Here is a 23,775-nt window from a genome sequence, read left to right as displayed (position 1 = left end):
TGAATGCCTGGTGTCAGTGCACTGCACGCACCTAGTAGGTGCCTGTGGCAGACCCATAAAATAGGCTTTACTTTTTCCTCAGTGCTTTTGTCTTAGAATATTGGAGTTTTTATGATTCATTTTGTGTAAGTATCCAAAAGAAATGAGTTAAATATTAGATGGAAACATATTTATTTCCCCTTTCATAAGAACATGTGCATCCCTGCTCTCTTGTGCTCTTTCTCTTTTGTGTTCATATCCTCCCAGGCAGTTCTCGTGCTCACAGCTTTTTTAACAGGACTTTTTTATTTTTTAAAAAATTTATACTTATAAAAGAAATAAATCTCTCTATTGTTCTCTTGGGGTGCAGCTGTGTTAAACTGTAATCATGGGAGTTGAAACAGGTTTTGTCTCACAATAACATTTATATTCGTTTCCTGACACTCTTTCCTAATAACATGAGTGTCTTCAGCTGACCGAGGGGAAAAAAAACCTCCACTGAGCACTTCTGAAAGTAAAATAACACTTGCACAGCGCAGAATAGTTACTGCCGTATTACAGTATTTTTAAAATTTTCTTGCATTCTATTAGATGTCTATTCCAAGTTAATATTTCCATTTTCCCCTGCTTGTCCTCTGCCAGAAGTTTCTCCTACACTTCTACTACTTTTGCATTGAAGATTAATTAAGCCACGTCTCATCATCTACCTTATATGCCTCCATTTTTGCTTGGTTATTTGTTTGTTTTTTCCCTCAAAGATGAGCACAAAAGAATGGATCAAAACATCTGGGAAAGAGGCAAAATAAAGCTTGGAAAGTCTCGTGAAGTTGGGTAAATGGGAGACGTCCAGCTCTTTGGGGCGCTTACTCTCACTTCTGCAAGGAGAGTGAAGTGGATGTCTGTATTTCAGCTTTTCCACCTGTCGAAGTTATTAGTGTAGTAAAAGAATGGTGTCTGCATCTCCTCTCTATGCCCAGACCTTCAGACAGAATATTAGTCTAAATATTAATCTAATTTTAAGCAGTGATACATGCACAAATGTGGTAATCTTGCTTTGGAGAAAAGATGCTAGAGATTGATACCTTAGTGGCTGAAAGCTGATGTTAACCCTTTATAAAAAAAGATGCATTTTCCTTTCTTTTTTTTCTGAGTGTGGTTTGTTTGCTTGGTTGGTTTTATAACATACTATTCAATAAAAGATGTTTACAAGGGACATAAGATATTACAAATATTATTGAAAATATGAAAAAGTGAGCTCTTTTCACTTTATTTTTCATTTCTGAAGATGTTGCTATGGAAAGCAATAGTCTGCTTTAGATGAGTTTGAAAAGCCATACAGAAAGCTTGTTTTTATGAAGTTAATATTTGTAACCAATAACCTATCTTTGTTTGTATATGAGAGAGACTTCCAAGCCCTTTAGGAATGCCTGCATAAGTAGGATATAAACACAAAACAGTTCCATGTTTTTGTTTGCATCTTCCATGTCTGCCCTGAAGCTGACACATACCCCTCTATGCCTTAATGAACACTAAAAGCACTGTGAGTCTTTGTTATTATAACCTTTCCTTTAGCACAGGAGAGTGTCTGGATCCAGGACTGAATAAGTAAGAAAATAACATGCTTTTTTTTTTCTTCTTTTTTCTTTTTTTCCTTTTTTTTTTTCTGAGAGTAGGGTTGTGAAAGTGATAATCTGCAGGATGCAATGCCTGGGTAAACTGCTCGCATGGAAGGAGCTGCCAATAGGAAGAACATCTGTAAGGGTCTCTGTATTATCTCAGCCTCACCGTGTCTCTGTTATTATACACCAAAGAGTACTTTTGGCAGAGTGCTGTCACAGACCTTTTCCGAATGTAATCCTCAGGGGCAGGGTAACAGATCCAGTGAGAGGATATCTGACCCAGCTGGTAAGTACCTGCTGCAGAAGTGACTCAGAGCTGCTCTTCTCTCCCACATCCTTGTGTCCGCAGCTCTGTGGGAAGTTAACTGCTTCCAGTGGTTTGCAGTGTTATTTACAGCAAGGTAGATACACAAACCTTGCAGATGCCACCCACAAATGGCACTAAGTATAAATCTCTCCTTGTAATTTGACTATATGAAAACCAGCAGGAAGGAAAAGTAGGAAAGACAAGTAAGTTCAGGTTTGAAGAGAACAGCCATCCAGCTCAGAATCTCTACCCCACCACTAATAATTGCTTTATTTCTTGCTCCAAAGCAGGCAAAAGTGTAGGAAAGAGGGTTCAAGAGCTTATTGGCCACAGCCCTCTTGTTCAGCCTAAGAGAAACACCATTGAGGATGAGTATTCAAAGCATGGGACAGCTAGAGGGAAGGCACTGAGGTGGCTGCAGCTAGGAACAAGGCATTTTGGACTGGTCCCTTTAGAAACGGGAGGACAAAGTACAACCACTGAGGCTGCAAGGGCTTCTCTACTAGTAAAGGTGCTGGAGGAAAAACATATGAAGGATGAAACAGATACAATAAAGGAGAAGAGGTGACTGGAGAAAGGAAAATAATTTTGGTTACAGAAAACTGCTTTTTTGTGAATTTTGCTTCACCTAAAAAAGGAGTAGGAAGGCCAGTAGCAGCATATGCCTGCTGGAGAGTGTGGCTGTTTCTGTTAGCATAGCATTAAGCTTAACAGTCAGCAAAGCCTGACTTCAGGAGTCTTGTCTTTCATGCTCCTTGCATGCTATACAATATTTACATTGCTCAAAAACAATATCAACAGTGTAGTGAAGGACAACAACATGTTGGAGAAAAAAGCCTGGCCCTGAAAGTGATGTGGTTGGGCTTCAACTCTGTAATGCTTCAGTTTACTATGAGGTCTTACGAAAGACATTTAATGCGCACATAATGTGTGCATGTCAAGTCATTCACCATGACCAACTGTTTTTAACATCTCTCAACTTCTGTAAGATATACAGAGGAAAAGCCCTTGGGAAGCTTTATGTATAACCCTAGCCAGAGCCCCCCACTCGGTCGTCCATGTGACCCTGACATGGCTCTATCTCCTACCAGCCTGAAACTTGTGCGTGGGCTTTGAGTGAGGCTGAATTGTTTTTGAAAATTCTGGAAGAAAAACATACAGCCATGCCATTTTGAAATGTAATATAAGAGGAAGGAGGAATATCCCTAAACAAACAAAAATGAACAAATGAGTCCTAGGGATTTTATGTGAACGTGTTGGTAGTGCCAAAGCCACATAAGGCCAAAGTCTGAATAATCTAATTCTAAGAAAGGACTTAGTGAGTTTAATAAGCGCTACTGATTGTCTCAGTGAAAGATGCCTGAGATTTAGCAAAAATGAACCTTTGAAAGGCATTATTTCAGTAGTTCCAACCATAGCAATGTTTTAGTCATGCTTTGCCAACTTTTCTGTTCAGATGCTCTGCGCATGCCTGGATAGCTAATTAGTCTCCTTGCTAAAAATATGTTAAGTTAAAACAGTTGCCCTTCATTCCAAAAAAGCTTCTTTTTATAATTTTGGCCTCAACCTTACCAAAGCACAAGCACAAGGTCATTTTAATTACAATCACCCAAATTAAGGTGTTTACAAGAAGGCTCAGATCTTTAATTCCCTGCTCAATCATCTGTTAATTGTTGATTGCTTAATGACAGAGAATGTGTTCTGTGACTATAATACAAAGAAAATATCTAATTTTAGAACTAGTGACATCATTCTTTCTCCCTTCAAACCACAGAAGTTAAGTCACAGAAAACCAACGTTATCTGATTTGGACTCAGAATAAGAAGATTATTATTTTTTGTCTAAAAGCCAAAATCTGTCCTTGGATACAAACACACACCTCTGGAGTTCATTTAAAGACCAATGTCTATAACTAAAAATAGAATAGAGCTTGCTTGGTTTGGGTTAAAGTTCAGTGCTGCTGTGCCACCGATGAAGGGATTGTCATAGATTACATCGTTGATGATCCCCTTTCTCAGCACTGATTCAAAAGGCTGAAAAAATCACCCCAAATTTATAGGAAAAATAAATATATAGAAAGCTGTGTGTTTAGAGTGCTGTAATGGACTTTGACTTACTAAATCATACTTAGAGGAAAGAAAGTATTTCTTGTAGTAATTATAAAAGATTTCATAGGAAATACTTGTCTGGTTAGAGAAAGTTATCACATTAATATTGGTACAGAGGGCTTGTCTAAAAACTCTATAAATCGCGAATTTGTGTTTTTGCCCTGTCTATGCACTTGACCTGTGCAGTGTCAACTTTGTGTACTTCGTGTTAACTTAAATCCATATAGCTGGACTGATACCTGACATCAGCTCTATTGATGTTCATCCATCTTGTGCCAGGGCATTTTTCACATAAACAGCAAATTAGCCAAAATAAAATATTAAAAAGTGCCTTTCTTTGTGGTGCTTATAGTGGAAAAAGGTGGGCAATAGTTAAATACTTTCAGAGAACTGTGCTGTGTATGTTGCCAGCATTTTTTCTGAATTTAGAATGAAATTACTATAGTATTGTTTCTCTCTTAAAACTTTTTCTTCCTTTTGAAGCTTCAGTGTCTATGATTGAAAATACATCTCCAAACATATAAAACATGCACTGATCAGATTTCTGTCCCCTCTGCTATTTTATTTTACTTTGCAGATGTGTATTGCAAATGGAGTTGAAATGCAATATACATACTGGCAGGAGGAAGGTTCATTTTCTGAAATTTTCCTTTTAACTACATAACAATACTGCTAAAAACACTCACAATACCCATATGCTAGCAATGGATTCTGAACCTTTGATGATGTAAGAAAATGGTAGCATCACTGATTTCAGTCTCCTCTGGATTTATATTGCTCTAACAAATGTTTCAGGTTTCCCAAGTACTTTGTCTTGCACTGTGGTGCTAAAGGTGGTGCAATGAATGCTGCAATGACACGGTCTTGGATAGAATCAGAGGGTTTTTTACTAAATGGTGTCAGAAGGCCAGTCTGTGGAACAGAATGTTTGTTCCAAGGGAGGAGTTCTGGAACTGAAAACTTTGTGTTGTCCAAAGGGCTCCTCTGGCTGATTTCACATCATTAAAAAAAATTCTTTATGTGCTGAACCATCTTTGCTATTTGATAGTGCAAAGCATTCAATTTTCAGAGTCACTGACTCAAAGAAATAATAGTAAATTGCAGTGGGCACACTTCTATTCTGAAATGTAGTAACAGGAAAATTATTTTAGTCTTGCCCTCTGTGGAAATCAAAAAAGATTTGGCTTATTTGAATGATGCAAAGCTGACTGCATTTTGTATAACAGCATAGTTCAGTCACTTACACTGTACGCATGCAACTAGTGACTAGGTTCAGAATAATTCCCAATTTAGGCCAAGCAGGAGCATTCGAACCCACTGGTGCTTTGTGATTTTGTTGTGGTTTGACCCCAGCAGGCAGCTCAGCACCACCCAGCTGCTCACTCATTCGCCCCAGGTGGGATGGGAGAGAGAATCAGAAAGGTTAAAGTGTGAGAGTTCATGGGCTGAGATGAGGACAGGTTGATAATAAGCTCTGTCCCAGCCAAACCCATGTCAGATTTTTACCTGCAGAGCACATGAAGAAGGGGGGATCACTGTTCTCAAGTCCCCCTTGTTAGGGGGGATTAGTCAGCAGGAAATCCATTGTAAGAGAAAAGTGAGTGAAAGTTACAGGGCTGGGTGGACGGAATGAACTTGCTTGTTAATGCAGAGTTAATTTGGATGTGCATTGGAGAGAGACCGCAAAAGTGTGAGACATCCGTATCGCCTGGGTGGGCAAATGGTGATGACACCAAGAATCCTCTGCAGGGACAGGGTTTGTTTCTGAGCCACTGAGCCAGCACACTGTAACTCTGCTAAGTGGTTCACACCTCCCAAGTGTTCACAGGGTGTGATTTTATGTGATCTATTGCATGTGTTTTATATTCAGCAGATTATGATCAAGTTGTTAAATTGAAATTTTTAAAGAAACCAAATGTTCTTTTAAAGTGAGTTTTCAGATGTTTTGGTACACTTAGGTAAAAATCCACCACCCAGCAAAACTTACCCACTACTTGCAATAGCAATGCTAATTATACTGCTTATGGGAATTGGAGCCAAATTACCGGCATGGTAGCAGAATGTGAACTAATTAAATGATCAACATTTAATATGACACTGTTTGGTTCATTGTAGTTGTTTAACTGTATACACACATGCAAACACACACAGACACACATATACACATATATATTACTGACAACTGTAGGGGTCTGTGACAAGTTAATCCCAGACTAGTTATCCCCAATCAGCCAATTAAGGATGCTTGTTTTTGTTGATGCTTGTTTTCTTGTTTTTGTTTCAGTGAAAGAAAAGACTGAGTCTTTTGGAAAAGCTTTGTGTTTTGTGCATCACTTCAAAAATCTATTAGAATCAGAAAAGAGAGGCCACAGCCAAAATTATTGCTGAATGCTACCACATTCACTGTGACACAAACTCAGCCCTAGGTTACCTGCAATCCAAATAGGCAAATGTAAAGGAAAGAAGCTCAGAAGGAAAAAATGATTTGTCCATGGCAGATAGGAGCAAAACACAGGTCTTCTAACAGTTGTCTTCCTGCTGATGTCTGCGTGGCCACAAAGCACCCGGAATTTAAGCCAGACTCAGAGCTAACATGGATGTCTCTGAGGCAATGCATCATGTATGGTATAGCAGTACAACATGGTATATGCCATCTCATATTGGTCATTTATCTGTTTCCTTGCACTGTATTGGAATAACGATTATCAAGCCCTTCATCAGACAGGCAATGAACTCACTTTCTGAGTGTTATTTGCATGCTTTTTCAGGAGCAACCAAAGTGCTTCAAACTGTGTTAAGCAGTGAAGAAAATCTTAACTCTTCACATATGACAACATGATTTGATGGCATGGTTTTGCTCTCAGGGCTTGTTACTCCGGATCCGCAGCACTCTCTTGTTTACAAACCCTAGTGGTCTTCTTGTTCCTTGATTCCGCTTACCAGACAGGATAGGGCAAGGCAGTGTATAAATTTTGCATAAACTTATATATAAAGTTTGTTAATTTTTATGTTTTTATAAACCATGAGCATAGGCACAGGCTGTTTGGAGTGGTGGTGGACTCTCTGCCCTTGCACATCTTCAGTCTGGACATGGTTCTGGACAACCAACTCTAGGTGGCCCTACTAGAGCAGGAGTTTGAACAAGATGAACTGCAGAGGTCCTTCCCAACCCCAACTACTCTGTGACTGTGTGAAACTTACAGAGAAAACAAATTAGATTTGCCCCTCCTAAGATGTATATAATGTATAGAGGCAAGACAGACAAGAGGGTAAGGCAGAGAAAGGGTGAAGGAAGTGTAACTTCGTTTCTTTTGTATTTACAGAGAAATGAGATGATTTACTGAAGGTTGCTACAAGAAGCCCATGCAATTCTAGATGTGAACAAATGAGATAAGGGTCCTCACCAGCTCTTTACAGAATCAGACTCAATGGGTTAAAAAACAGCAAAACCACCTTGTCATAGACAGAAATATCTATGTATAAAGAGGAGCAACGGAGCTCTAGACTTTAGCAGTATTTGTTTTCAGTGACTTTGAGATCTTTATTTTTCATTCCTCCTAGTGCCATTCTTTTAACTGCATTTGGACATTAAATAAGTGATTCATGTGAGGTAGTCATCTATTTTACAGGAGGTGAAGAATAAGAGCAATAGGAACCAAAGGAATTAGGGCTAGAATCTGGAAACCATGAAATGTGGTGTTTGTGTAAACCTGATGAGAACAGATCCTTTAATCAGAAGTAGAGCATGAAAAATTCTGTTGGAAGCAGACACAAGGAAGCTATGTTTAAGCTCTTGCTTCTGAAAGATTTTTCCCTGAAGCAGATTTGAAAAGGAAGAGGAGGGAATAACAAGTGGTTCCATATGACTTTTTTGGAAATTACTTTTCTTTTTTTTTTTTTTTCTTCCCCAAGACCATCTCTGCTGAAATCAATTTCCCCTAATGGAGCTGCCCCAACTACTGTTCTATATTAAGGAGCCAGGTGTTCTGCTTAATCTGTTTTAAATAAATGGCAGAGTATTTCTAAAAGACAATTTTTCATCTCCACTTTGTCTTATTTATTTGTTCTTTTCCCGTTTCAAATTGTTGACTTTGCTAATCTAAAATTAAAAGGTCTATGCTGAGCACTTGCAGCTCTTGTTGTCTCTAATTAGAATTTTAAAGTGATATTATCTTCCAAGACACGGTTGTTGTTTATAGCATTTGAAATACAGAATCATGAACAAGAAAATATAGATATTTTTCACTTGGCCAAAGAAGCTGGTCAGGTTTTATAACAGAAAGTGTAGTTTTTGTAGAGTTACATTACGAATATTTTGGTTTTCCTAAGTTTTATCATGGGCATGTTTCATGTAGGCTTAGCCCAAATGGCTCTCTAATATTCCAGTTTCTTCAAACAACTCCAAATATTTATTCCCTTTTAATTAAATTAGAATGTATTTCCCTACTGTTACAAGCCACTCCCTGGGAATCCTGCCCTGTTCAGTTCTTATGATGTGGAGTCATCTTCCCGTTGGCTGAACAGCCCACTGACATCTGACCACAGGAACAGCAGGGGGCATGTAATATGGCCCATAAGGACATCTAATAAACCACAGCCCATGTGGTCAGCCACACAACTGGGCTACTCCTATAAGCATCTGCATGTGTCTCTGGGTGTGTGAGTAAGAGTCTGAATACGAAAGACAGGAGGTCTCTGTATGTTCAACTTCTGGATGTTTACAGTGATCTATAAATTGACATGGGCTTGCAAAATGCACTAGAAACAGAAAGGTAGTATATGAACTCATTGCCTGGTGCTGAACAGGTAGGGCTGTACCCTTGCTGAGGATATTGCTGTAGTAATTTCAGTGCCTTCTTCTTTGAGAAAAGTTGGGGATAACTTGCTTCCAGCAAGGAAATCTTGTATTCTTTTAAAGCATTAATTATTATGTGTAAAATAGAATTTATTCTAGTTTGAACAGCAGTAAATTTTAATGTTCAGATGAGTAGTAGCAATATGGAAGCATTCAGTTTTCATCATTGTATGATATACAGTCAACACTGTTTCAATGAAATATGGTCTTGGACTTCTAGTGTAGCAAAAGAAGTAGGAAATGAGGTAGGAAAAAGAATAAGGAAATTATTATAGTTGGCTCTTTGTGTAGTAGCACAAAGCTACAGGCGAGTCCAGGACATTGAATGTTTAGCCAGCCAAGTTAGGAATCTTTGCTTCTTGCTGTCACTTTTCGGAAGTGTTTGTGAAAAACAGAATTGGAAGACATCCATGGCCTTCTCTGAACAACAGAAAACACATCAGGAGGTGCATTAACAACCCTGGATCTAAACACTGACAGTACTTTTCTGGTGGTTGATGCAAGGAATAATTATTGGTCGTGGTGGGTTGACCTTGGCTGATTGCCCCCACCCAGCCCACCTCAGCCCCGACCTCAGCCACCCCCACCAGAGGACAGGGCTGGGGGGAATACGATGGAAAAACACTTGTGGGTTGAGATAAGGGCACAGGGAGCGTTCACCAATTACTACCACTGGCAAACAGACTTGATTTGAGGAAAATTATTTTATCACCAACTAAAAGTAGAGTGAGGAACAAAGACAAAAAATAAAATGTCCTCCACCCCAACCCCGAGGCTCAATTTCTCTCCTTCATTCCTGATTCTTGTACCTCCTCCTGCTCTGAGCAGCGCAGGGGAGTGGGAAATGGGGGTTGTGGTCAGTTTGTAACATTTGCTCTCTGCTGCTCCTTCCTCCTCACATTCCTCCCCTGCTCCAGAGTGGGTCCCCCACAGGATGCAGTCCTTCACAAACTGTTTCAATGTTGGTCCTTCCCATGGACTGCAGTTCTTCAAAAATTGTTCCAGTGTGAGTCCATACCACTGCGTGCAGTCCTTCAGGTACAGGTTGCTCCAGTAAGGGCTCCCACGGGCTGCAGCTCCGGCCAGGGGCCTGCTCCTGCGGGGGCTCTCCATGGGCCACAGCTTCCTCCAGGCCACATCCACCTGCTCCACCGGGGGCTCCTCCACGGGCTGCAGGGGGAGAACCTGCTGCTGCATGGGCAGTTTCACAGGCTGCAGGAGAACTGCTTGGGCACCTGGAGCACCTCCTTCCATCCTTCTTCACTGACCCTGGTGTCTGCAGGGCTGTTTCCCTCACTTTTCCACAGCAGTGTCACCAGCTGGGCTGACAGGCTCAGCTTTGGTCAGTGGTGGGTTCATTTTCACACTGGCTGAAACTGGTTGTGTCCAGCATGGGGGCAAGCCCTGGTCCTGCCACCTCTGCAGCCCTTCCTGCTCCCCTCTCCCCCCAAAACACAAACCTTTCCACGTAAACCCAATACATTGGTATTAGCTCGTGTGATAGAGAGTGTTGCTGCTCTTCTGTGTTGGCTGCAGAGGCACAGGGCCGTGAATGCACTGAGCACAACATCCCTGGAGCATGCATGAGAATTTCTCTTTGGTCACAAAGGATGCTAGTCTCCTACACTTAGGGTATGCTCTCCTGGTCCTCGCATAAAAATTGCCATAGCTCTTTCTGGAAGCCCGTTTCTCCATGTAACGACCCACATTGTGTGCCCACGTAGCTCTGCAGCTGCAGCCAACACTGGCAGGCTGTTTTGTTGCACGCGGCCGCTGTGATGAGGTGCACGAGCACGGCTTTGGGTGACATGCACATATTAAATGGTGTGGTTTTGACAGACCATAAGGATGTGGGAACTCAGTGAGTGTTCAGCATTTTGAAGTACAGGAAACAAGGCCATAGGCACTAAGAGAGAGGGAATTTCCATGGGCATTGCAACAATAAAACAGTGAGCTCTTATGTCTGGAAAGGATATTGTTCCAAAATGGGAGATGAGGATGCTGTCTAGTGGTCTGAGTGCTTGCTCAATACGTACAGGCAACTCACTGCTACGTGTCCATTCCCACAGCACTGGAAGTCTAACAGCACTGGCTGCCAGCCAGAGACTTAATTTCAAAACCGAAAGCATTTACTCATTTCTTTATCCACCTGGGCTATTAAATCAGGTTATTTTCATTTATTTTTTATTTTTTCTTCTGTACTGCCTCGTAGTAAATCAAAGTGTCTAGATTCTTTGAGATCATGTCCAGGAACGTCAGCATGCACACAGAAGACTTGGGGGTGGTTGGGTGTATAGCTAAATCCTATTTACTGCTCCAAAACATAAGAGAATCGACTGTCTTAATAAGGAAAATACCGGGCAGTGAGAGGTGATTTTTTCCCCTTGGCTTACTCAGTTGACATCTCTAGCCTTTCTAAACTATACCAGTAACTTCATCTTGTTTATCACTCCCCAATTTCCCATTCTTCTTCTGTTGTTGTTTTTTTTTGTTTGTTTGTTTGTTTTGCTTGTTAGTTTTGTTTTTAAAACTTGTTCCATTGTGCTATACTGTAGGCTGAATTGCAGAGCAGAAGAAGTATTTGTAAGGAATGTGAAAGTGGGATAACGTTTCTAGGAAGAACTTATTTAGCAGTCCACAGCTCTTTGAAGTAACATGCGTCTTAGAAATTAGCTACCATGAATCAGCGAGCACAAACTAGAAAATCATTTTGCACCACCATTATGCAAAGCCTAAGGTTACCACTTATTAAGAGAGAATAAACTCATGTCTAAATGGGGGAAAGCTATCTTCAGTAGCTTAGTGAAACTCCTGGTCTTCTGTAACAGAAACACACAAGGTACAGAGTCTTGTTGTCTCCATTAGCAGCAGTCAAATAATAAGCATTTAGTGGGATTCTGTTGTATTACAGGAAAATATCTCGTGGTAACTTTAACCACTGCAGTCGTTAAAAAGAAATTCCTTGAAATATTAGTCCATTTTTATTGTTTATACGTTTACTTAACTCCGATTAGAAGGTCATACTGTCCAGATCACTTTTCCTTTCTGTCTTAGCGAAAGATGAATAGTTTAATTTTCCTGCTAATATTTTTAGTTGCATGACCCCATGGAATAGTAGCAGACTGTCCAGCCCTTTCCTCACCCCTGCCTCAATGTTATATTCATTTCCTGGTCATTTCCTGGCCACCATTTACTATGTTACTTAACTCTGTTTTCTTTTCTGTTCCTCAGGCAGAGTAAATGCAGGATGCTCATAACTTTTTTTTGGCTAAATGGTGGACGTTAGTGGATCTTTCCTATCCCTCAGTTGTTGCAATGATGCCAGAAATGCTAGACTGCATCCAGGGACTGTCATTTCAGCTGGAAATACCCTCTGCAGGTCAGAGAGTTCTACATCCACTGGGATAAAGAAAAAGAGCTTGAATTGCAAATGCACTGACGTGAAAAACCTTTGTTTATTTGTATCTGAGGCATTTATATTTGAGGCATTTCTCTAGTGCTCCTTTCAGCTACGTATGATACACAGGCTGCACAGAAACTGCATATATTACCATCACTGAAGGAGAGCTTACAGTTATACACAGCCATAAAGCACAGGCATGGTTGCAGAGACTTAATTCATGACATAAATAACATGCATTAGAGAGCTTGGCTAAAGTCATGTTAATTTCTTAGGAATAACAATTCACTTGAAGTTTATGGCCACTGCAGAAAATACGAGATGAAAAGCCTACCTTATGTCTTATCATTTCCCAGAACATAACACAGTGTCTTCATTTTTCCATTCTTTGATCTTTTGTGCCTGTGTGTTTCTTCACTGCTTCCTAGGCTCTTTGGTCAGATACCAGTTTTATGCATAGACCACTTCAACTGGGGACCAGGATTTTGTAGAGCTACCCTTTTCTTTCAAGTGTTTACAGACCACACAGACAGATTTTTATTTTTATTTTTCCCTGTAAAGCCTTCTTGCGTGTGTAAAAATACTTTACATATTTCAAGGAATCTGCTCCTCTGTGTGCTCCTTAGATGGGAGAGGATGAGTTAAAATAGAACCGCTGAAAACTGAAACAGTCAAATACAAAAATGTCTTTGCTCGCCCATAACAACATTTGCAAGAAAGAAGAGGTTTATTTCCAGTCTGAAATGACGTTCACACCTTGTTTGCTTGGAAACGTCTTGCTCTTTCAATGGCACACTTCGGCTGGTAAACAACCATTAAAATTCTGAGCAGATCTGCATAGCTTGCAGGAAAACCTCTCAAAACAGCTGCAGCCTCCTTTCAGCAGATGGGAATTAATAACAGCCTTTGTTCTACCGGCCCTTCCGTCTGCACCCGCAAAACGGGGCGAAAGCCGCATTTCCCAACCACGGCACCCACAGGAGGACCCCGAGGGGGCGAGGACGAGCCGGGACGGGGCAGCGTGGGGGGACGAGGCCCGTGCCCTGCGGACACCGGGGCTGGCAGGGCGAGCCCGGGGCCAGCTCTCTCCCCTCGGAGCCCGCTGGGAATGACCGCGGAGCCGGCTGCGAGGCCCAGCCGCCACCCGGGCTCGGGGCCACCCGCCGAGGCCGGCGCCTTGCTGCAGGCCCCGGCGGCCGGGCGCGTTTCCCCGGTGCCCGTTAGGGGGTGCTCCGCGGCCGCCTTTCGGCGGGGCCGGGGCGCGGGCAGCCCGGCCCGTGGCCCTTCTCCCCTCGGCGTTCAGGGCGGGTGAGGCCGCCCCTGGGGGCTCCTCAGGTGCTCCAAGAGCCGCGCCGTGGCCCTCCTTGGCCGGGCTTTGCTTCTGAGTGAAGGAGGCTCGCCCGTGGCAGCGAGCAGTAGGCTTTTCTCCAGCCTAAACCGCCGAGGTCTGCCGAATTTCTTTCTTATTGCCATTCGACTAAAGAAAGAAAACGCTTTTCCCAATCTCTTTTTAGTAATTTACTTTGCATTGTTTGGGATTGTATAGGTTTTCTTATTTTCATATACATGTTGATGACATGTGCCTAGAAGTCTCTTCATTCCAACTATTACCAGGTGCCCAGCTGCAGAGTGACGGAAGTTTTAACCCAGGTGATGATACGAAGTGCTGCAGGTCAACAAGAGGAGCTTTTCTCTGTAGTGAAATCTCAAACAAACATCATTTGCCTTGCCTCTTCTCCTTAACTACCGCAGCTCTGATAATACTTTATTCCTTTGTGCCAATAGAATATGAGAATTAACACCACACATACCTGCTCTTTTTTTTTTTTTTTTTTTTTCTCCTTTCATTATGAGATGGAAGCAGGAAGAGTACTTTTGCTACCTGGTGAAAGGTTGATTGAACTATCAACATAAGGATAACAGATTGTATTTTTACGTACCAGCATGTGATACCTCAGTTAACATCGATAGAAGTAGCTGACTGAGTAGGCAAATATTCTGTTATTCTGAGGAAGGAATATCTCCACTTTCAGTTTCTTGCATTCAGTGTTTCGCAATCAGCTATGGCTATAGCCTGCAATGTTAGACCTGCAATGTTTTGGGAATGTAAATTTAACTTTCAGATAAAACTGGTTATGCATATTGCCCCATGAGCAGCAAGGCTACTCCCTGGACAAGTCCCAGTTCTCCTCCAGATGCCAAAGTTTGCAAGGGATCAGTAGGGGGCCAGTAAGCAATTCAAGCTGAGTACCATCAGTGACCATCTACTGCTGTTGCTTTTTCCTGATGACTCATGTAATCATTTTGTTTGGCTCCATTTTATAGAGGGAACAAACATTGCTTCACTGGCAGGAAAAAGGAGCAGAAGCAAACTGAACGTTTCTGTGCTTTCTGAAGGAAGAAAGAAGTCAAGAGTTTGTCTTTCAAGGATGACTGCTCTTCAAGTACCCTGAGTAGGATCCAATCACGTACGACATCTGAAGTGCACTTCAGATAAACTCAAGATAAATTCATATTAGGCCTCAACTGTTCCCAAATGTGTAAGTGTTTAGCTAAAGTTAGAGTTTAGACACATCTCTTAGCTATCCAAGCCATAAGTTAGGAGGTAGAAGTAAAAAAAAAAATAAAACCCAAGTCTCTACAAATTACATCACAAGACATATATTGGAAGTATGTGCATAGTTTCCTTGTAATCAGTTTGCTGAAGGGAGAAATAAATGTGAAAATGCGAAGAGTATTTTCTTCCACAGAGCAAGTAGGTAAGGGGTAAATATTCCTGTCAATTTCAGTGAGACTAGTTATAAACAAAGGTATTCATGCAATACTTACAGTACAGGACATGTGTACTATAGATCGTCAGGGACTTCTTACTGTGAAAACAGTTGCAAAACATCTGCTTTGCTTTACTGGAAAACCTGCTCACATTTCAGGGAAAAGTCCCAGAAGAAATGGTACCAAAGAGATGAAAGAAGGAAAAAGTATATTCTTTGTATTTTCACTTCTGCCTGAAAACTAAATCAAATAAGAAAAACATCCAAGAAATTACACTTAAGTGTTAAGATTCAAGATCACAAATAACAAAATCAAATAACCCAAACTCCTGAATAGTAGTAGGGGAATGAAGGAACCCATGTAGACAGAGTAATTAGGCAGTCAATGACTTCAGAAAATAAAAGAGGACAGCTAAAGCAAAGTGAATTGCCTCCATGAAATAACCTGACGACAAGTGGACAGGATTTTATCAGTATACTGGGGAAGTAGCAGTGCTTGGTAGAAAGTCCATAATTAATAAATTGGAATGGAAATTGAATTAACAGACACTTAGCATGGTTGAAACACTGAACATACTTGTGCATTCATCTGAACAAAAATGATAGACAAAGTGGGTGGAGAAAGTAAATGCAACAGGGAATAACCTAGAAAAAAAAGAAAAAAGAAAAAAAAATAGATCTGGGAAATCTGGGCACATATGTGTAACCTGGATGACACACATCCTTAGGTGTTAAAGATACAGTTTCCTGAATAATTTTCTCCCTCTGACAGCTGTTGGAAAACCATGGGCAACTGTGGAACTGCTGAAAGATGGAAGGAAAGGAAATACGACACTGCTTTTCTTAAACAGAAAGCAGTACAATTCTAGCAAGAGCCACACTACATATCTGGATCCCAGCCCTTCCCAAAAGGTAGAGCCTACAGGGCCATTCCTCCTTTGCCCTTTGTCTTTCTCAGCTCAAGGAAGCACCTCAGCCTCTCACACCCAAGCTTACCTTCAGCAATATGTAAGCTTAGGTGTAAGTGCTTACTTGGATCTGCGCCCCTGAGAATACTTTCTGAATATCTCAGTGCAGACTCTTGGCAATGGAAAAGAAACACACAGATACACAGGAGATGCTGGAGAAAGAGATGAATGGGATATAAATACTATTTAGCATGATTTTAAACATCTGGGATTAGCACAGCAAAATGCAGATGATCTGAAAACTTATATAGAGAAAATATATTGGTGCAGAACATCACAGTTTCAAGAGTAAAGCCAAAAATCTGCAGCAGTATAAAAAAGTGCAAAAATAAAAATAACTCTATTCCTCAGGCAGGATGCCATTGATTTTGTCTTTTGTATGCTGAATAAACAGGGGAGATACAACAGAAATCATGAGATTCATTTGCTATTTTTAATATACAGCAATGAATTTTAGTCCTTAAAGTGCCCCAGCGGGTGTGGATGTGGATGTGGAATAAAGAGATGCATGGATATTCAAAATGATGAACAGCTCAACAAAAAAACATGCAATCTCCTGGCATTATGAAGAATATCAGGATATTATTAATTGCAGTAATTTTTTCCTGTTTCAAGAGAGAGCTCTTCTCTGCTGGGAATGTAAATATACTCACTGCAGCTTTATTAAAGGGTTTCATAAACTAAGTTTCATTAAAGGGAAGATCTGCAGCATTTCATCATGCCTCTAATGTCTCGTTTGGACAGAGCAGCTCCTTGATCTAAGCTTCTGATACTTGTGGAGCCCTGATTCAGGGAAGCATTTATATTCAGAAGCAGCCCTTAGTATCAACTGTAGACATAAGCGTTTTTCTAAATGGGAGAGGCCTCAAAGACATATTTAAATTCTTGCTTGGCTCAGGGGTTGCTTGCGGTCTTTTCTGATGCTGTGAGACGAACAACTGTGGCTATTATGAGGTGTGAGATGTGAACTGCAGCAATTTCAGCTGGAGATGCCCTTCTCCCTTAGTTTATGAATACCCTTGAATAGCCTGAGCCCAAAGGAACTGGGATCCTGCTTTTACTAGGTTTATTTCATTTTCTTATTTGGAGAACTAGGGATGCATTAAAAAAAAAGTAAGAAAAAGAAAATAAAAGAGAAAAGAAGTTATGCATACACATTTTTGGTTTGGCTGTTGAGGAAAAGCAAGTATTTGCAGGTCTGTCTTGGGAGAAGTTACATCTTGGAGGAATATTGCTGTTTCTCGGGAGGAGGCTTTCGTTCAGTAGTGCTATACTCCCATAGATAACTCAGCTGACGTCTGCAGAGCCAGATTTCCCTGCCTTGAAATCCAAATTCCCCTTCCTTGAAACCAATAGCAAAACTCACTGAGACCATTTGTTCAGGATGCATGCAAAGGGATTTCTACCGGGTGAGTAAGATCAGGTACTTCTGCTTATTGTGATACTCCTTGAGGATTTCTTTTTCTTTTGGGATCTCATGCTATTTTGTTTTTGATTTTTTTTTGTGATTATTGTGTCCTTTAATTTTTGTCCCTTGTGTTATAAAGTGGTTTGTGGGGTATTTTTTGTGGTTGCGTTTTACATTTCACAGAAACTTGGTATGCAAGAAGGTTTAAAAATACTCACTTTAAAATGAATTCCAAATGAAATTCATCTTCAGCAATTTGGCTGTTGGAAATGAGTACATAGTGTTTCAAGAGGAATGCTTTCTCGTTAGCCGATTAGGTGGGAAAGCATTTCGCACAGTCAAACTGAGTTGCAAATCTGCTCCCCATATAAGCTCTGCCACTGCTTTTCTGTGAGTATTTTGGGCAAGTGACTTTGCTTCTCAGTGCTTTTTTTTTAACTCTTGGTGTGTTTTGCCTGTCTCGGCTATTTAGATTATAACCTCTAAGTGCCAAAAATTGGTATGATTTTTTTGTCTTAAGGATGTTACACATATACCTACCCTCCCACTTCTTCAGAGGGGAGGGGAGGGACCCTAAGGCAGACGGTATTTAAAATTGCCTGTTTCAGGCTTCCTTACACTGCTGACATCAAACTTTCACAGCAGGTTTTGTTCCAAAGAAAGGAAATCAATACTTTTGCTTACCTATCCTGGAGCAAATGAAACTTTTAGCACAAAGAATCTGGTAATCTACATCAGCTATCTTATTTCCTTCTGCCTGTGACAGCCCTTTCTTACAGGATCACAATGCTGGCAAAACAGACTCTTAATCTATCCTTTGGTATTCTGATCTGCTGGACCCCCAGTAAGATTTACGGGGATGGAGGACTGTGGAATGAAAACCAGATCTTACCGGTCCTAAACTAACACTTGCCATCCCTGGGTGACTTGTGGTAATTGTGTTGCACAGCTCAAGCAAGCAGTAATGGAGATGGAGCCCTGTCCTCTACAGCACAAGATCCCTCCCCATCGGTCAGCTGCACGATGCCAAAAATTGCATTCTCCCTGCTATCTTGGGGCAGCACCTGTGTCAGGAAGAGGCAGACACGACATGGCAGGATCCTGCCAGCAGCTCAGGTTGGCATCTGCTGGGCAGTGTCCCAAGGCAGGGAGGCGCTGGGAGCCTCTCTGCAGGGCTCCAGCCCAGCTGGCAGCAGGTCTGTCCTGCTGTAGGGCACAGGGCAGGTCAGGAACACGCACATGTGGGCTATGGGGTCCTCCTGCTGCAGAAATCCAGCAGAGGGGGGTGCAGGGCCCTGGGAGCCACGCGGGCGAGTGCAGGGATGGGGGTGCACCTCTGCTTCTGCCACTCCTTTCTCTCTGATTTCCTTTATCTTGCCATCTCTACTTCTCCTAGAAGCGTTTCTCCCTCGGCCCCCGCAGCTCCACAGGAAACCTCACCCACTCTACCTATTTTTGCCCGCTGGCATGTGGGCAGGTATACCTGCCCTGTGTGCCTTAGCTCAGCACTGCATCATGGAGCAGGCACTTTTGTTCAGAGCTCTTTTTAAAGCTATTAAAAAAAAGAAAAGGGAGAAGAAAAGAAAAGAAACACGCACTCTGAAGCCTGAATAGCAGCGTTTCTATCATCTGTTGTCATGACACACAGCTGACGTGGGAACACGGCAGTAAGGCTGACTGCTAGATAGGTTTAATTTTGGTGCAGAAATTTGCTAGAAGAATCTTTCAAAAATATCTCTGGGTGGGAGGAAAACAGGTGGGTGCTGGTTATGTGTACGTAGCAGGAGGAAATAGTTGTCAATCTTAACCAAGCATTACTCTACATCCATCAGCCCTTTGGTACCCTCACTACTCAGCAGGGGGAAAAATGATGCTGTCTCTCACTGTTCTTCTCTCCTGTTACTTCTGGAGACAGTGCTGGTAGGCCACAGAGCGCAGGGAGACTCTGCATGGGATGACTGAATAGCACCATGGTTGGCTTGGTCAAACCACACACTGTCCACTCAATCTTGGTAAAGATATCCATAGCCAGCACAGGAAGGCAATATCAGTATCATCCACTGAAGAGAGGTGACAGCGAGACCCTCCCAGGAGACACTTCTGGGCCAGTAGTGGCTAAAATGACAGCTAATGTTGGAGATGTGTCCCGCGTGACGAGTAGAGTGATCTGTAGGAAATCCTAGACTAAATATAGTTTCTGTGGTTGTCCATTCTGGTGAACGAGAGGAGTCAGTAGCCCAGGTGGTCTTATCAGCACTCTGTTCCCATGCCCCATACACACCTTTGTTTCAAATGTGTTTCCCCCTCAGTGTCCCTAGGCAAGTCATACCTAGTCTAGTCTGGTTTCTAGGTGCTCCTAAGCAGTAACAGCTTCTGCTGGCTACTGAAGAGTGTAGGTGTTCAGAAATATTCTCTAAAAATCACTCTGCTAACCCATTTGAAGCTCATTTTCCTCTTCCACAAACTACTCTGTATTAGCACATTTCTCATCTCTGTTAGTCATCTTGACTAATGACTTTACTCATCTCTACTAGTTTACTCACCCATTTCAATACTTAGCTAGATCACAGGAACATTCTGTGACTTAATTAAGTAATCAATTAGAGCTCAGAGGTCTTTGAATGAAGTGTTATGTTTTATAACAGCAAAATGCTATGATTATGCTTCTGGAAAACGTAATTCAGTGTCAGGACTTACTTTCTCTTCCCCAGTTGGTGTTTGGACATTCGCAGTAATGATGGTGGTGAGACTGGAACTGAAGTCTCCAACCCCTAGCACTGAAAAGTTTGAAAGAGGAACGATTGTCTGAAAGAGAAGAGTTTGGCAGAAAGCCATTGCAAATCAGTTGTATGGACTGAGATGGAGGCAGAGAGGAGGAAGATCTTTTTTGGAGAGGAGGTGCACTGGAACAGAAACACACTTAAGTCTGTGTGAGCAAAGGAGTAATTCAGAGCTCGTCTTGCAGAATATAGTTTGTACCTAACGTGGCCATAAACCCAAAGGAACTATAGTTTTTTCTTCTATCCCATTCTCATTGTATCTCAACTTGGCTGGAAAATCTGGGTTTTCCCATACCACTGCTGCAATTTTCTCAGCGTGTCAAATGTCCCCTCCCTGGTCCTCATTAGGAGCCCCAAATGAGAAGTCCTGTTGACTGAAAAAAATGTTATCGATGTATTCATTGCATCCTTGCTTTGTTTTTTGGTTATGGTCCTCTCTTTTTCTCATGCTACTTTCTGTTTCTAGCCTGTACTCTGAATATCACATAATGTGCTCAAAAAATTTGAATAGTTTCCACTTTAAATTCTAAAAATGGTTTACCATTCCCAGAAAGTGTCAGCACCAGTCTTTTACGCAAATAGCCACCTTGTTGCTACTTACCAAAGTATCTCATGCTGCTCACAAATCAGGCTCTCAGCCCTTCCACTCAGATGCCCTGGGACTGCTGATCTTTCTTCTGCAGATGCCCAAACCATTGCTGTTCACCTTGATTCTGGCTAGAGCAGCTATTTAGTATATAAAGGCTAGGAGGGAACTGTCCTTACCAAGCTCCTCTTCTTGCTCCAGGGCATGTCCATGTGGTTCAGTCCATCAGAAGATATGTTCAGTGTTCAGACCCAACTTTGAAAGCAAGTCAATGCTTGGTGGGTGGCATTAGGTCTATGGGGTGAAACTTGGACTAGGTACAGGACATCCATGCTGCCTACACTCGCATATGAAGTGGTGGCAAAGAAAAAAGGAGAACTAGGATGGTTTTTCTGTATTCCTGTCACTCCTTTTTTTTTCTATTTTTTTTCTTTTTTTCCTTTTCCTTTTCCTTTTCTGTTTCCGTTTCCTTTTCCTTTTCCTTCTTTTCCTTTTCCTTTTCCTTTTTCTCTCATATAAATTCTAGGGGACTGGAAAAAAAATTAATTTGGGATTTGTCACTGAGGGAATAACCATCTGGGAAAAATATAAGCATTGGCTGGAGGGGAAATCTAGCTTCCCATGCTAAACAAAGGTATTGATTTTCCCTTCTTTCAGTTATCGCACTTCAAATAATTTTTTCTACCCACCTTGAAAAGGCAGCTTGCAATAACATTCTTCCTACATAAACAACTCTGTCTTTAGTAGAAAGGTTGTTTTCCTGTACGTGATTTGCAGCCATGAGCTTTCAGCAGAACACCCTAAACAAGAAAAGAGTCAATTACATTTTTAAGAAACATGTTTTCTTTGTAGGCTCTCCTCTTCCTGCTCCAAACTGAAGACAAAATGACTGCCTGTCTGAATACAGCAGACGTCTCAGAGATGTAAATGTCGAGCACACCTGAATCAAAGCCACAGCACAGCTGACTACAGTATTGTATAAAGAAAATATTGACTGTCTTTGTGTTTGTTTTTTATGTAGGGGGTTGAAAATACTAGTGATGTTTAAACACCTCTTTAGAGTCATTACAAGATATTGTGCAAATATAGTAAATTTTCTCCAGTAAACAGGCATGAAATGCACGTTTGCTTATCAGAATGAAACAGTTCCAGGGGAGGCCTTGAAGTCTATCAGGTGAATCATCTAATCTCCAGCTTTAATGTATTGAAGGGGGTAAATAAGTCACTTTTTAGAGATGTCTAAATATATATTTCCCTAGGAGAGCTTTTTCAATCTCTAGGATAAATAAATCATGCCTATATAAAGATTGATTTATTATTATTATTATTTAAAATATGTGGTTTCCTGAGTAAATAGTTGTGGCATAAATATGTAGTACACATACCAAACATACTTAATAACATACATTCTTCACTGCAAAAATGCATATTGCCAAGCTGTATCAGCCATTCGGGATTTAATAATCTGCCATAAGATATTTCCCCCTCCCACTTAGGAAAGAAAGAAAAGCAAAAAGAAAACAGGTACAAATTTCACAATCAGCAAAATTGCCATACCTTTTAGGAATGTTGGAGTTACAATATAACCTGACAAAAATACGGAAATTAAAATGCAAAACCAACCCTGTATCCTCAATTCACCCTTTTGTGCGTTTTCTTATTATCATGCAGAAGCACACAGCCATTTCTCCTGTGAATCTTTGCAACAGTATGCTTCCCTACTGCATTTTCAAGATGACTTATTCTTGCTGTTAGCTACCTCCAAAACTGTTACAGTAGGTCATATAGTACATCACTGCCAAAGTGCAATTAATCCCTACTGCACATTTAAAAGGGCTTATCCTGCCTAATGTAAGTGTCCCGTGTGACCTGGCTTTCTCTTTTTCTTTGCTTTAGCATCAAATTGTTTTTGGGACTTGGAATATTTAAAAACAAAAATATGTCTTTTTTTAATCTTTCTCCTGATTTCATTAATTTTGCAACAAAAAAGGGCATTTGGTCTTTCCCTACATCTGCACAACATGCCTCACTGTATTTTCCTCTCTTCCCCCACAACAGCATCTAGAATTGTTGTCCTCTTCTTTGTTACTTTGGAGCAGGCCACGAAGCACTGCTGGGCTTGAGCGCTGCACATTGGGCATGAGTTCTTGAACCCTAGCTCCCCCTTGCAGGGATGTTCTTCACTGCTGCCTCAGGAGCACTTTGTCCTCAGTTTGTCAGCCTGGCCAGGCTCTCTCACTTTCTATCACCAACAGGCTTAGTGATAAAACACAGCCAAGATTTATTCAGAAAGTGGTTTAAGGCACTGTCCATCTCCTCCTGCTTTATCTTTGTAGCTCCTACCTTGGAGGTCATGCCTGAATCTGAAAACTCTCTTAAAGACTTCAGCTGAAAGCACATGCCTCAGGTACTTGTCCCATCCTATATTCTCTGAAAAACACCCAGACTATTTGGCTTTTGCAATTTCTCCCTGGGGCAGGGTACCTAAAATATGAAAGCCCTGTTTCTCCAGGATGCCCAGTCAGACTCAGCAGCATTACAGAATCACAGAATCATTTAGGTTGGAAGAGACCTCCAAGATCACCTCGTCCAACCTCTGACCTAACACTAAAAAGTCCTCCACTAAACCATATCACTAAGCTCTACATCTAAACATCTTTTGAAGACCTCCAGGGATGGTGCCTGAACCACTTCCCTGGGCAGCCCATTCCAATGCCTAACAACCCTTTTGGTAAAGAAGATCTTCCTAATATCCAACCTAAACCTCCCCTGGCGCAACTTTAGCCCATTCCCCCTCGTCCTGTCACCAGGCACATGGGAGGAATTGCCACTGACTGACCCAGGCTCTTCACTTGAAACAGACAAGACACATCTTGGCCATGATTAATGCTGATAATACCTTCACACAATTGACTGATGCTGTGGTCTACATGTGCTGAGCCAGGCACAGATGTTCTGAAGAGATCATGTGTGGCAGAGTCTCATGTGGCCATG

General features: G+C 41.5%; 1 long non-coding RNA gene across 2 annotated transcripts; it reads left to right on the top strand.

Moving 5' to 3' along the window:
- The first annotated feature begins 13,547 nt into the window (after positions 1-13,547).
- On the top strand, positions 13,548-23,360 carry LOC121061652. Of its 2 annotated transcripts, XR_005815202.1 has the most exons (6): positions 13,548-13,918; positions 14,594-14,736; positions 15,812-15,951; positions 17,290-17,416; positions 18,365-18,531; positions 21,634-23,360. It is a non-coding gene; the product is annotated as an uncharacterized LOC121061652 (long non-coding RNA). The 2 variants fall into 2 exon arrangements; XR_005815203.1 differs by lacking the exon at positions 17,290-17,416 and having other exon boundaries at positions 13,553-13,918.
- The last annotated feature ends 415 nt before the right edge of the window (positions 23,361-23,775 follow it).

The sequence above is a fragment of the Cygnus olor genome, chromosome Z (assembly GCF_009769625.2).
Source record: "Cygnus olor isolate bCygOlo1 chromosome Z, bCygOlo1.pri.v2, whole genome shotgun sequence".
Lineage (NCBI taxonomy): Eukaryota > Metazoa > Chordata > Aves > Anseriformes > Anatidae > Cygnus > Cygnus olor.
Note: the sequence above shows the minus strand (reverse complement) of the source record. Positions and strands in the feature narration are given on the sequence as shown.